Below are 15,605 nucleotides of genomic sequence, written 5' to 3' on the forward strand. Positions count from 1 at the left end.
ACGAGCTGAGATTAGGAGCACACTCTTAAAGGGAGTGCTCCTAATCTCAGCTTGTTACCTGTATAAAAGACACCTGTTCACAGAAGCAATCAATCAGATGCCAAACTCTCCACCAAGGCCAAGATTAAAGAGCTCTCCAAGGATGTCAGGGACAAGATTGTAGATCTACACAAGGCTTGAATGGGCTACAAGACCATCGCCAAGCAGCTTGGCGATAAGGTGACAACAGTTTAATACGTAGGCTTTCGCGACCAATATTATTCATAATCAACGTTTTTGGGTTTAGATCGCGTTATTTATAAATGTGTTGTAACCCTCCACCACCCGACACGGCCAATCAGTAAAAAAGTGTCACGTTGACAAAAGACAAATAGTTCACTGCTTTAGCCCACCGGTGTGTTGAAGCGTGAAACCACAACAATTTACAATTTGAGTACGACGTTTCGCTGGTAATTGCATCCAGCATCATCGGGCAGTGAACTATTTGTCTTTTGTCAACGTGACACTTTTTTACTGATTGGCCGTGTCGGGTGGTGGAGGGTTACGACACATTTATAAATAACGCGATCTAAACCCAAAAACGTTGATTATGAAGGTGACAACAGTTGGTGCGATTATTCGCAGATGGAAGAAACACAAAATAACTGTCAATCTCCCTCGGCCTGGGGTTCCATGCAAGATCTCACCTCGTGGAGTTGCAATGATCATGAGAACGGTGACGAATCAGCCCAGAACTACACAGGAGGATCTTGTCAATGATCTCAAGGCAGCTGGGACCATAGTCATCAAGAAAACAGTTGGTAACACACTACGCCGTGAAGGACTGAAATCCTGCAGCGCCCGCAAGGTCCCCCTGCTCAAGAAAGCACATATACATGCCCGTCTGAAGTTTGCCAATGAACATCTGAATGATTCAGAGGACAACTGGGTGAAAGTGTTGTGGTCAGATGAGACCAAAATGGAGCTCTTTGGCATCAACTCAATTCATCGTGTTTGGAGGAGGAGGAATGCTGCCTATGACCCCAAGAACACCATCCCCACCGTCAAACATGGAGGTGGAAACATTATTCTTTGGGAGTGTTTTTCTGCTAAGGGGACAGGACAACTTCACCGCATCAAAGGGACGATGGACGGGGCCATGTACCATCAAATCTTGGGTGAGAACCTCCTTCCCTCAGCCAGGGCATTGAAAATGGGTCGTGGATGGGTATTCCAGCATGACAATGACCCAAAACACACGGCCAAGGCAACAAAGGAGTGGCTCAAGAAGGAGCACATTAAGGTCCTGGACTGGCCAAGCCAGTCTCCAGACCTTAATCCCATAGAAAATCTGTGGAGGGAGCTGAAGGTTTGAGTTGCCAAACGTCAGCCTCGAAACCTTAATGACTTGGAGAATTTTTCGATTTAAAGCTTTCGTGACTGCAGGGATTTATCTTCTTGGTTCTTTCGGTAAAGTCACGTAGAAGGGAAGTAATAAAATAATAAAAATAAAATATAATAAAACAATTCTCACGACGTTTCGGCCACAACGCAAGCAGCCGTCCTCAGGTGAAAACCAGGTCTGTCGAGGCGACAGCGTCTGAATGAAACAGTACACGTGCTTGGAGCATATATATAAGCTGGGTTGGAAGGGGGGAAAAGAGCGCCTTGACAAAAGAATATGCATATCAAGAGGAATTTAGCATTTTTATGGGAAATGCAGGTATGTGATTAGTACTACATATGACCGTGCATTATGCAGGATTAGCAGCATCAAAGGGAAGGGATATGGGAAATGCAGGTATGTGATTAGTACTACTTATGCCCGTGCATTATGCAAGATTGGCAGCATCAAAGGGAGGGGATAGGGGTAGCATTAATAAAGGGAAGGAGTGTTAATAGTATGTAGCTGCAGTAACTAAAACCACCACGTAAACAACTAAAGTATAAACTACATAGTATCATCAGTATACTAAATATACTCTACAATAAGCTGAGTTACTAACAGTAAGTAATACATTACAATTGTACGTCGTAAAAAAATATGTAATATGCTTCCATCTAAACTTTATTCTCTTACATCACACGAGTCTACACCGTACTATATACTGCCATAGACAAACCCAACATTAAATTACATACTGTATTGCTATAAACCACCCTATACCTTAGACATTGTAATATTACACTATGTATTATTCTACCCACCCTAATGTATATCACACTGCTGTATATTGCCTATACAATTACGATACTATATATTACTTTGTACATTGTATTAAGCATAAAAATGTTATACTATGTTATTATACACTGTACCATTGGCCGTCGTGTGAAAGATACTAAGAGGAAGCAACGAAATATGTCAATGGGTGAGTAGTGAGGGAAACTTGCAGCGGAGCAAAGAATCCATTCCCTGCGGAGAATACAATGCCAGTGAGTGGAACGCGGTCTGAAAGTCACCGTAAACGTGAACACAATCAGTTAAGATCCGAAATGGTTTATTACGTCCTTCCAATGATTGGTAAGCCAGAATCCATCTTCTCGGTTGAAATTGTCTCTGTGTTTGTATATGTGGATCGCCTCATGAACGAATCTCTCATGGTAGCCAGATGGCTTGTAGATAACCTCTGTCTTGGAGAAGTCAATATCATGTGAGCCCACTGAATTGTAACAGTGATCTGCCACGGCTGAGGTGTTTGTCCTACCGTGTTTCAAGTGTGCTATATGTTCACGGATGCGGTCCGAGACATGTCGTTTGGTTTCTCCAATGTAACTGCTACCACAGAGGCAACTTAGCTTGTAGACGCCAGGGTACTGTATGTCTGGAACCACATCTTTTACAGACGGGACCAGATCACGGATTTTATGTACTGTGTTGAATCGGACCTGGATCTTGTGTTTTATCAGGATTTTGGAGATCTTTTTTGTGACCCCAGCAATGTAGGGTAAGGTGATGGTCTTGAAAGGCTCCTCAACAGGATCCTTCTTGATGGTTGGAGTGATGGCTTTGCGGATTGTGTAGTCGGAGTAACCATTAGCCTTAAGAGCTTGGCGTACGTGTTTGAGTTCACTGGCAATGTGTTCCTGGTCGGATATGCATTGGGCTCTATGGTATAGAGTCTTGATGAGGGAATTCTTCTGGGATGGATGGTGGTGGGAATCCGGTTTTAGGTAAGCATCCGTATGGGTGGTTTTCCTGTAGACAGAGTGGCTCATTGAACCATCAAGTCTCCTTTTAATTAGGACATCCAAAAAGAGTAGCTTGCCATCGACTTCCATGGTGAATCTGATGGCTGGGTGTATGGAATTGATGTGGTCGAGAAATTGGTCTAGAGCAGGCCGGCCATGTGGCCAGATGACAAAAGTGTCATCTACGTACCTCTTCCATAAGGTCGAGCGTAGAGTGGCAGTCTGGATGGCGTCAGTCTCAAATTTCTCCATGAACACGTTGGCTACAACCGGAGATAGGGGGGAGCCCATTAGGGTGACCTCAGTTTGCTTGTAGAAAGTTCCATTCCAGGTAAAGTATGTATTGGTTAAGCAGTGTCTCACCAGGGGGGGTACCCCAGCATTCAGTCCTTGATGAACCAAGTCTTCAATGATTGCGATGGTGTCAGGTACAGGAACTTTGGTGAATAAGGAAACCACATCAAAACTGACAAGCAGGTCGTCTGGGGACAGGGAAATCCCCTTGATTGTCGATACCAGGTCAGTAGAGTTTAGTACCGCAGGTGGTTTTTCCAGTGAAAGTCCATAGGATTTCAGACAAAAAACGAGCCAGTTTGTTGGTGGGGGGGGGTTGATAGTAGAGACAATGGGACGAATAGGTGTATCTTCTTTATGTATCATTGGCAAGCCGTATAATCTTGGTGGCCTGGCTGCAGAAGGTTTCAACGAGAACTGTTTGGTCTGATCAATTAATGCGGTTGAAGCAGAAATGATTTTGTTGGTTTTAGAGACGAGGCTGTTGGTGGGGTCTATTTTTATTTTTGTATAGCTGCCATCGTTGAGTAGTTCTTGAATTTAGTTGTTGTATTTTATTTTGTCCATGATGACAGTGGCATTGCCTTTGTCGGCTGAGAGGATGACAATGTCATCCCTATTTTTTAATTGAGCTAATTCAAAACGCTCATCTTTTCTGATGTTGCTAGCTGGCATCTTAGCGTTTTTGAGGGTTGCAGAGATTTCAGATCTTGCTACGTCTGCAGCGATGTGACTCAGGCCCTTGAGAGCTACATCTACTCTAGCAATTATATCATTAACTGGTATGTGTCTAGGTGTGACTGCAAAGTTTAGTCCTTTAGCTAAAACGGATTTCAGACCTTCAGAAATAGAACTGTTATTGCGATTAAGTACGACTTTATTAACGTCTAGCTTTTCAATGTGTGGGTCCGGTCTCTTGTTTGAGAGGCGGTTGAATTTGGAAATCAAGTTGTCCTTACATTTGGTCGACATAGCGGCAGCTGAAGAGGCAGTCATCTTGTCTACATGTTCCCAATCCGATGTGGACATTGTTGCACTCAAAGATAAGTGTGATTTGTAGAGTGTCTTGTCTAACTGATCTAGATCGGTGCGCGTAAGTCTGATTTTCTCTGAGATAAGAGCTAAGCTAGTTCTAGACAGAATTCGTTTAGCATTATCTCAGAGAAAATCAGACTTACGCGTACCGATCAAGATCAGTTAGACAGGACACTCTACAAATCACACTTATCTTTGAGTGCAACAATGTCCACATCGGATTGGGAACATGTAGACAAAATGACTGCCTCTTCAGCTGCCGCTATGTCGACCAAATGTAAGGACAACTTGATTTCCAAATTCAACCGCCTCTCAAATAAGAGACCGGACCCACACATTGAAAAGCTAGACGTTAACAAAGTCGTAATTAATCGCAGTAACAGTTCTATTTCTAAAGGTCTGAAATTCTTTTAGCTAAAGGACTAAACTTTGCAGTCACACCTAGACACATACCAGTTAATGATATAATTGCTAGAGTAGATGTAGCTCTCAAGGGCCTGAGTCACATTGCTGCAGACGTAGCAAGATCTGAAATCTCTGCAACCCTCAAAAACGCTAAGATGCCAGCTAGCAACATCAGCAAAGATGAGCGTTTTGAATTAGCTCAATTAAAAAAGAGGGATGACATTGTCATCCTCTCAGCCGACAAAGGCAATGCCACTGTCATCATGGACAAAATAGAATACAACAACAAAATTCAAGAACTACTCAACGATGGCAGCTATACAAAAATAAAAAGAGACCCCACCAACAGCCTCGTCTCTAAAACCAACAAAATCATTTCTGCTTCAACCGCATTAATTGATCAGACCAAACAGTTCTCGTTGAAACCTTCTGCAGCCAGACCACCAAGATTATACGGCTTGCCAAAGATACAAAAAGAAGATACACCTCTTCGTCCCATTGTCTCTACTATCAACTCCCCCACCTACAAACTGGCTCGTTTTTTGTCTGAAATCCTACGGCCTTTCACTGGAAAAACCACCTCTGCGGTACTAAACTCTACTGACCTGGTATCGACAATCAAGGGGATTTCCCTGTCCCCAGACGACCTGCTTATCAGTTTTGATGTGGTTTTCTTATTCACCAAAGTTCCTGTACCTGACACCATCGCAATCATTGAAGACTTGGTTCATCAAGGACTGAACGCTGGGGTACCCCCCTGGTGAGACACTGCTTAACCAATACATACTTCACCTGGAATGGAACTTTCTACAAGCAAACTGAGGGCACCCCAATGGGCTCCCCCCTATCTCCGGTTGTAGTCAACTTGTTCATGGAGAAATTTGAGACTAACGCCATCCAGACTGCCACTCGACGCCTGACCTTATGGAAGAGGTACGTAGATGACACTTTTGTCATCTGGCCACATGGCCGGCCTGCTCTAGACCAATTTCTCGACCACATCAATTCCATACACCCAGCCATCAGATTCACCATGGAAGTCGATGGCAAGCTACCCTTTTTGGATGTCCTAATTAAAAGGAGACTTGATGGTTCAATGAGCCACTCTGTCTACAGGAAAGCCACCCATACGGATGCTTACCTAAAACCGGATTCCCACCACCATCCATCCCAGAAGAATTCCTTCATCAAGACTCTATACCATAGAGCCCAATGCATATCCGACCAGGAACACATTGCCAGTGAACTCAAACACGTACGCCAAGCTCTTAAGGCTAATGGTTACTCCGACTACACAATCCACAAAGCCATCACTCCAACCATCAAGAAGGATCCTGTTGAGGAGCCTTTCAAGACCATCACCTTACCCTACATTGCTGGGGTCACAAAAAAGATCTCCAAAATCCTGATAAAACACAAGATCCAGGTCCGATTCAACACAGTACATAAAATCCGTGATCTGGTCCCGTCTGTAAAAGATGTGGTTCCAGACATACAGTACCCTGGCGTCTACAAACTAAGTTGCCTCTGTGGTAGCAGTTACATTGGAAAAACCAAACGACATGTCTCGGACCGCATCCGTGAACATAAAGCAGACTTGAAACACGGTAGGACAAACACCTCAGCCGTGGCAGATCACCGTTACAATTCAGTGGGCTCACATTATATTGACTTCTCCAAGACAGAGGTTCTCTGCAAGCCATCTGGCTACCATGAGAGATTCGTTCATGAGGCGATTCACATATACAAACACAGAGACAATTTCAACCGAGAAGATGGATTCTGGCTTAGCAATCATTGGAAGGACGTAATAAACCATTTCGGATCTTAACTGATTGTGTTCACGTTTACGGTGACTTTCAGACCGCGTTCCACTCACTGGAATTGTATTCTCCGCAGGGAATGGATTCTTTGCTCCGCTGCAAGTTTCCTTCCCTACTCACCCATTGACATATTTCGTTGCTTCCTCTTAGTATCTTTCACATGACGGTCAATGGTACAGTGTATAATAACAAATAGTATAACATTTAGATGCTTAATACAATGTACAAAGTAATATATAGTATCGTAATTGTATAGGCAATATACAGCAGTGTGATATACATTAGGGTGGGTAGAATAATACATAGTGTAATATTACAATGTCTAAGGTATAGGGTGGTTTATAGCAATACAGTATATAATTTAATGTTGGGTTTGTCTATGGCAGTATATAGTACGGTGTAGACTCGTGTGATGTAAGAGAATAAAGTTTAGATGGAAGCATATAATATATTTTTCATGACGTAGAATTGTAATGTATTACTTACTGTTAGTAACTCAGCTTATTGTAGAGTATATTTAGTATACTGATGATACTATGTAGTTTATACTTTAGTTGTTTACGTGGTGGTTTTAGTTACTGCAGCTACATACTATTAACACTCCTTCCCTTTATTAATGCTACCCCTATCCCCTCCCTTTGATGCTGCTAATCCTGCATAATGCACGGACATAAGTAGTACTATTCAAATACCTGCATTTCCCATATCCCCTCCCTTTGATGCTGCTAAGTCTGAATAATGCACGGGCATAAGTAGTACTAATCACATACCTGCATTTCCCATATCCCTTCCCTTTGATGCTGCTAATCCTGCATAATGCACGGTCATAAGTAGTACTAATCACATACCTGCATTTCCCATAAAAATGCTAAATTCCTCTTGATATGCATATTCTTTTGTCAAGGCGCCCTTTTCCCCCCTTCCATCCCAGCTTATATATATGCTCCAAGCACGTGTGCTGTTTCATTCAGACGCTGTCGCCTCGACAGACCTGGTTTTCACCTGAGGACGGCTGCTTGCGTTGTGGCCGAAACGTCGTGAGAATTGTTTTACGATGTTTTATTTTATTATTTTATTACTTCCCTTCTACGTGACTTTACCGAAAGAACCAAGACTTGGAGAATATCTGCAAAGAGGAGTGGGACAAAATCCCTCCTGAGATGTGTGCAAACCCGGTGGCCAACTACAAGAAACGTCTGACCTCTGTGATTGCCAACAAGGATTTTGCCACCAAGTACTAAGTCATGTTTTGCAGAGGGGTCAAATACTTATTTCCCTCATTAAAATGCAAATCAAGTTATAACATTTTTGACATGCGTTTTTCTGGATTGTGTTTTTGTTATTCTGTCTTTCACTGTTCAAATAAACCTACCATTACAATTATAGACTGATCATTTCTTTGTCAGTGGGCAAACGTACAAAATCAGCAGGGGATCAAATACTTTTTTTCCCTCACTGTAAACCCAAAACCCTATAAACCCCTAACCCTCTGAACCCCTTTACCCTTAAACCCCTTAACCCTGAAAACCCGAACCCTCTAAAAACCCCTAACTCTCGAATCCCCTCAACCCCTGACACTCTCAACCCCTAAACCCTATAACCCTCGAAATCCCGAAACCTCTAAACCCCTTATCCCTGAAATAACCCGAAACCTCTAAACCCTTAACTTTATAAATCCCTAACCCTCTAAACCCCTAACCCTTTGTGTGGAATGTGGTGGGGATGGGATCATGGGGTGGGTGGGTGCAGGGTGTGTGTGGTGTGCGGTGGGTAGTGGGTATCACAGGGGGGTGAATAGGTGCAGGGTGTGTGTGGTGGGTATGGTGATAGTGGTCGTGGTTCACAACGATCCGTGACCACCACCACCACCTCTACTGTGTGGTGGACCGGCCACCACACAGCAGCACGCGTCGGAGGAGTGAACGGATGGTTCTCCCTATGCGGGCCAGACGCCCTCGCTTCCTCTTCTCCTCCTGCATCACCATCACCTGATCCTCTGTCCTTGTCATCTCCTTCTCCACCATCTTCTCCACCAATGTCTCCTCCACCTGCACCACCATCTCCTCCACCAAGGTCTCCTCCTCCTGCACCACCAGATCCTCCACCAGGATCTCCTCCTCCTGCACCACCAGCTCCTCTATCAGGGTCTCCTTCTCCTGCACCACCAGCTCCTCCACCAGGGTCTCCTCCTCCTGCACCACCAGCTCCTCCACCAGGGTCTCCTCCTCCTGCACCACCAGCTCCTCCACCAGGGTCTCCTCCTCCGGCACCACCAGCTCCTCCACCAGGGTCTCCTCCTCCTGCACCACCAGCTCCTCCACCAGGGTCTCCTCCTCCTGCACCACCAGCTCCTCCACCAGGGTCTCCTCCTCCTGCACCACTAGCTCCTCCACCAGGGTCTTCTCCTCCTGCACCACCAGCTCCTCCACCAGGGTCTCCTCCTCCTGCACCAACAGCTCCTCCACCGGAGTCTCCTCTTCCTCCACAACAACCGTCAGCCATTTAGAGGCCTGGGCAAGCGCGGAGGATGGGGGCAGCGCCGGCTCCGCTCTGTAAAGAGATGCGCACGACACTGTTCCAACTTCCTGCTACAGCAGAGATCGCACTCCCCCCCCCCCCCCCCCCCCCCCCCCCCCCACCATCGTGCGGAGATAGATTAACCAGGTTAATAACGATGCTGCAGTAACACAGAATACCTTTGCCCATCGTGGGTCTGGTTACAAAATGGGCATTAGTCTTGCGATATCACACTGGATGAAAGGCTACATGGCAAAGATATGGCTGCTTCATTATTTGTCCTCACCCAGAACCCAATTATAAAAATACATCCGTATATAACCGAATGTACACGTGGGGTTTGAACTGTACATGTGTTCGTTTGCAGGCGGCAGGGCTGGAACTCCCAGTCAGAGGGACCTGGGTTTGATGCCCAAACTTGGGCCACTTTCTCCATGTGGAATGTGGAAAATTACACTGGTCAACACTTTTTCTGGCATAAGGTATTCCAACGGTTTTAAGGTAATTTTGGGGTGCTGATTACAAATCTGGCTTCAGTTTTTGTCTATCACATCAGGTTTTTGAGATCTCAAATATTGCACTTTCAATAAAAATTACAGAAGAAAAATATAAAATAAATGTGGATATCTACATAAAATGATATTATAAACACACTATCCTAAAAATACAGCACCATATTTTAACACTAAAGCAGTCACTGAATCGCAACAACTTGCAATCATAAGTGACAGAGTTAATTTCGGATAAAATCAATGAAAATGGGGTATGCCGATAGCATAAAAATGAGATGTGATCGAGCAAATCTGAGATAAGATTTGGAATCAGCACACTGAAATTAGTCTAAAACAGCAGTAAAAGTGCAGGCCAGAAAAACATGTTTTTTTGTTGACCAGTGTTATTTAGACTGGATGAAGAGGAATCCGATAAGCTATGAAGCTCTTCTTTCACAGATATGCAGTCGAGGCACAGGGTCAGCAAGTTACAACAACAAACATAAGAAAATGAGTGCAATGTGTAAAAATGTAAGCAAGTCCCGAAATAATTGAGCATATAAGCACAAAGTATGCAAAATCCTGCCAGTTTTTCAACACTAAATACAAACTTGGGCAAGGCAGCAAAACATCAACAAAAACAGCCCCAGACCTCACCAAGACAACACACAGTCCCTCAATAAAATTGTACATTAAAATGTAACTTTCATTCCTTGGGGTTTGGCATTTTCCTCCACGTAACCGAACCCTGACACACACGCCACACAACCAGTGTTGGATGGACATCCTCGGCAGTGTTAGAAATTGAACCCCCAAATCACTCAATAGGAATCGCATAGCAGCAGTAGCAAAAGCAAATTTGTTCTGTACTGCAAACAACTTGGCAGGACTCTAATTAAAAAGAGTCTTGAGACTGAGTGAGGCTCATGCTGGCTAAATAAGGGTAGTAGTAATCAATATAGAGCCGGGTACGGTGTACTGGGGAAACCGCCCCGGGCACCGTGCTTCTGGCAGCCCTGTGCTTCGAGGTCACGGTGTCAGACGTAATGTCTTTTTAACACGTAGGCTTTCGTACCAGATTGGCTCACATGATGACATCAAATTTATCACTATTTAAGACCGAAACAGGAGTATTTCTCCACAATTCTCCCCGGCAAAATGTCGTACTCGAATTGTAAATGTGGTGGGTTTGCTTTCCAACACACTGGTGTGCTGATCTAGTAACTAATTGTCACATTTTGTTTACATGATTCAGACGCTGTCTCCCCGACAGACCTGATCTTCACCTGAGGACAGCTGCTTGCGTTGTGGCCGAAACGTCGTGAGAATTATTTTAGTATGTTTTATTTTTATTATTTTATTACTTCCCTTCTACGTGACTTTACCGAAAGAACCAAGAAGATGATACACCTTACTAATTGGCTGTGTTGGGTGATGGTGGGTTTAACAACACACGTATATCTACGCGATCTAACCGAAACAAACCTGTATTATTAGTAATACTTCCGGTTTAATTGTGACTTGCCCCGGGCTCCACACCTCCCTATGGACTGTCTTGAACATTTGACAAGCAGATCGTGGCTTACCGTCGCTCAGCAGCTCCAAAACACTGTACACTGCCAGGAGTAGCAGTGGTGGTGGTGTTGCTGGTGGTGCTGGTGGCCGCGGTCCGGAGCCAGCTGTGACCCAGCGCCTGCGCTGGCGTCATGCGACAATCCGGATCCCATCTGTTGAGAGGCACACGGGGGTCACACGCGGCGCACATGGTGAGAGAGGCGTGGTGAGAGCATTGACGTTCCTTCCCTTCTCCCACGAGGTCCAGGAACGCACAGCAGCAGCGGTAGTCGTGGTAGCAGCGGCAATCCTTCAATACGCAGTACTCTAAAAATGCCCTGAGCCTCGCACTGCCGAGTAGAATCTTTAAAGAACCTCCAAAGAGGGCGATCTTAACACCGGTGGTACTGGTCATCGGCAGGTTCACTCAGCTCCACATCTTCCTGGTGATCGGAGGAGAGCGATCGTTGATCACCTTGGTGGGGGAAATCCTTATGGGGAGGGGGTGGGGGATGATTCTTACCGCAGGCAGGAGCTGACGAATTCAACAAACTCCGGGTCGTGGCTATTGAGTGCCCCGTGAAGTGACAAGCTCCCTGGCACCCTTCTCTTGACTGGGCAGAACATCATGCCCACACGATCTGCAGGAGACATGCACAGCAGGAGAGACACACAGTCACCAACCACCACTTTGCCCACCTACCCACTTACCCACCCACCCACCCAAGGAATTGAAAATACAAAGAGCCCCCCCCCCATGGCCAACACCCCAAAAAAACTACAACAGCTCCAGGCCACACCCTAACACTGAATCCGGTCGGTTGCTCGCCCCACCCTTCAACTCACCAAAGTAGTGCATTCCGTCAGGAGCTGCATCCATCATACATCTTGGAGGCAACCCGAGGATCTGCACATGGTTGAGATAAAGGCAAAGGTCACCCGTGTAGGTGCAGCAGACTGTAGGGGCAAGTGCTTTTAGTAGTGAGTAGAAACAGCAGCAACAGCAGCGGCACCAGTTGAGGGCCAGGACTGTGGCACACACAGAGAGGGGATGGTTGGCCATATTGAAGCAGGTACACACCGCACCAGGTACTCATTTGAGGCTGAGTCGAACTCGGGGATGCCCAGTACCGGTTCAGATAATCCTCACTGATGTTGGCCGTGATTTGGAATCAAACTCGCATTACCGGGTTTGTAGCTGAGCACGCTAACCGCTGCACCACTGCTTCCCCCACACGTACAAGACACACACACAACATACGATGGCTGCCATTCGCCAGGTCACCAAGTACCCAATCGCCCCCCCCCCTCTCCTACCTCCCCCCCCCAGAGCCTACAACTTTAAGGAAGGAGGGGGGAATCACGAGTGGGTGAACGCCCAGTTGGAAATACCTCCATGCAGCACGGGAGGTGGTCGTCGCAGCTGTCCGACTGGAATAATTCCCTGCCGGTCACCAACTCCGCCACCGTGCAGCCCAGTGCCCACATGTCCACTGCACAGGTCAATCTGTAGCCCAGCAATACCTCCGGAGATTGGAATGGCAGGGTCCCACCAACATGCAGAGCTGCACAACAACCACAACAACAACAACAAATATGTATGTGTGTACTCACTATGTCATGAACAGCATCCTTGTCACACACTGTCACATGTACAGACACTAAGAGACTTGCACACACACTGGTACACAGACACACCCACACGCAGAAACTCACACCCAGGTGAGGTTACTCACGTTGACTTTTCACAAAAAAGCTGGTGCCAAAGTCCGTGACCCTGATGGTGCCGGTCACGGTGTCCTTGATTAAAACATTTTCCTAAAGGAAGAGAGGAAGAAGGAATTCACACTCTAAGGTTACACCAATAGCATTCAGCCCGCAGTGGATCAATCACGTACCACAGTACATACTAAACAGGGGAACTAGGTGAGGTGTAGCGCCGTCGTCAACCTTTAGTCAAGTGCAACATTCCCTGTTTTCTGACAGCTGCCACTGGGGGTGCCCCTTTCAAATGCGTCAAGACGAGCGATGTTTGTCGAGGCTCATCACATTTAAAGCTCTCTGAAGCACCATCTAAGTAAAAGGGTGCGGCTCTATAGACAACTTATCCTAGTTGCTCACAGCTGCCCGTTAACGAGTTACGAACCAAAAACCACACTCGAGGGCGCACGGATTTAGTGACGATTTGGGAAGTTTTCCATTCACAGCATGGAAGCCGACAATGGGCACCTGTCAGTTCAAACGCGTGTTTGGCACGTTTTGAAAATCATTCTTTTCAGCTCCGGTTTGTGTTTCCCAAAGTTTGTGGCAATGCTGTGATCTACATTGCTGGTTTTCTCTGTGATGAGTCCCCCAATAGCGACACGACTCCACAAGACAGTTTAATTCATACCGGATCATCACCAGAGGTAACGTGACCCTGTCTCCTTCCAGATAGACGGACAGACCTAACACATCGACCCTGTGACCAACGTCGGCGGTTTTCTCTATGGTCCGAGTCCCCAATAATGACACAACTCCGGAACAAAGTCGCGCTGAATGCTGTGTCCACTCACTGGCTTGATATCCGCATGGATGATGCTCCTGGCCTTGGTGTGGCAAAGGAACTTGAGGATGCCCCTGGTGTAAGTTTTCACCATCCCCATGTGCAATTGCCGGAGCCCCGCTTCCTTAATCACATCATGGAGGCTCTCCCTATGAAAGGCAGAAGCAACAACAACAATTACAACAACGACGCAGTGTCAGTGTCAGACCCTGCAATACTGCGTGGATTATGATAACGACAATATTAATATTCTATTTGCACATTCACGACTAATATGAGTCATAGCTCCGTGTGGGTTTAGGTCATTGATTTGCTGATAAACCGAATCAGCTAGCACATCTGACCACTTGCTTTCATTGGCTCTGTTTCCGGGTGGTGGAGTTATCTATTAGGAGATACAAACTCCACGCAGAAAGGCGTCCGTGTTGAGAATCAAACTCAGGGATTTTCACCGAGGGGCACAAGCGTCACCACTGCGCTGCAGCCAACCTGCTGATCGAGTGGAGGCGTGGCTATATAAAAGTGGGTGGCGCTGATTGAGAAAAGAGGAGTGGCCTCTAGTGCACCTGGGGCACATGACAGCTCCACAGTATCGCAATACGAGGTTGGCACGGGAATCCCAGAAGTAACATCTAGCCCCGGTGGTGTGATGTTATCACCCCCCTGGTGTGGAAGAGAACGGGGCTTTTATCCTGACCCTGACGCATGTATATTCTGAGTTTGCATGTTCTCCCCCTGCTCACGTGGATTTTTCTCGGGGTCCTCTGGTTTTTCCCTCTACATTTAGAAACATATGTTTAGAGTATTTGGCTGCTATACACTTCCACATCAGCCACTTTTTTGAGCTATCATTTGTAGCCAGGCCGCTTGTGAAAAATAACTAATCGGGCAGTGGGATTTACCTGCTAAATAAAATAATTTTTGTTTAGCTAATGGAGTTAACCACGCCAAGGGGGGGTGGGGGCGGTGGGAACACATGGTACGTACTTCAACAGCTCCAGGACAATGCAGTGGTGTCCTCTGAAGTCAAAATGGTTCAGGACTTTGACGACGTTGTAGTCCTCATCACTGCCCTCGCCCTGAAGTTCCAGAGCCATCTTGATCTCCATTCTCTGAGATTTATCATGCTTGGAGCTGTGCAGAGAAAATCCACAAATGAATCATGACTTAGACTTGCTTAAGGAATGACCAAAAACAAATTATATTCAGAATTAAATAATTATACCTTCCCCAAGTGTTATGTCATTGTGAGTTCCAGTAGCGCGCTCATGGAAGGTTCCAGAAAGGATCGGGAAGAGGATAAAATAAGCAAGGGATAGAGGGGGGTTTGGGGTGCTGCCTTAACGTAGTGATTCCCTAATGTGTGAATTGAGCCGACTCCGAGCATGGCCCCAGCCACACTCAGGATTTCCAGGAGCTGAGCCAAGCCACGGCTGAGCCACTCGTGTATCTTTATCAGCAGCTGAGTGGCTCAAGCCTGAGCCAAACCACGGCTGAGCTGGAGCGGAGCCTGAGTTTTAGAGACTGAGCCATAGCTGATTCGTGACTGAATGTGGCTCTCACAAAGCAAGGCATTATAACGTGGAACATCATGGGACCTCCTTTGCCAATACCAAAATATGAGAATAGATTTTCCCTTTTTTTCTGGTAACAAAACAGGCGTTAAGATAAAAAAAACTGAAACCTTTTACAAGGAATCATGTCTGTATTAACCACAATACTTGTGGTCAGTATGCAAACAAAAAACATACTCTGATAATATATGCATTG

The sequence above is a fragment of the Lethenteron reissneri genome, chromosome 27, assembly GCF_015708825.2.
Source record: "Lethenteron reissneri isolate LAM-NWPU_2019-01 chromosome 27, ASM1570882v1, whole genome shotgun sequence".
Lineage (NCBI taxonomy): Eukaryota > Metazoa > Chordata > Hyperoartia > Petromyzontiformes > Petromyzontidae > Lethenteron > Lethenteron reissneri.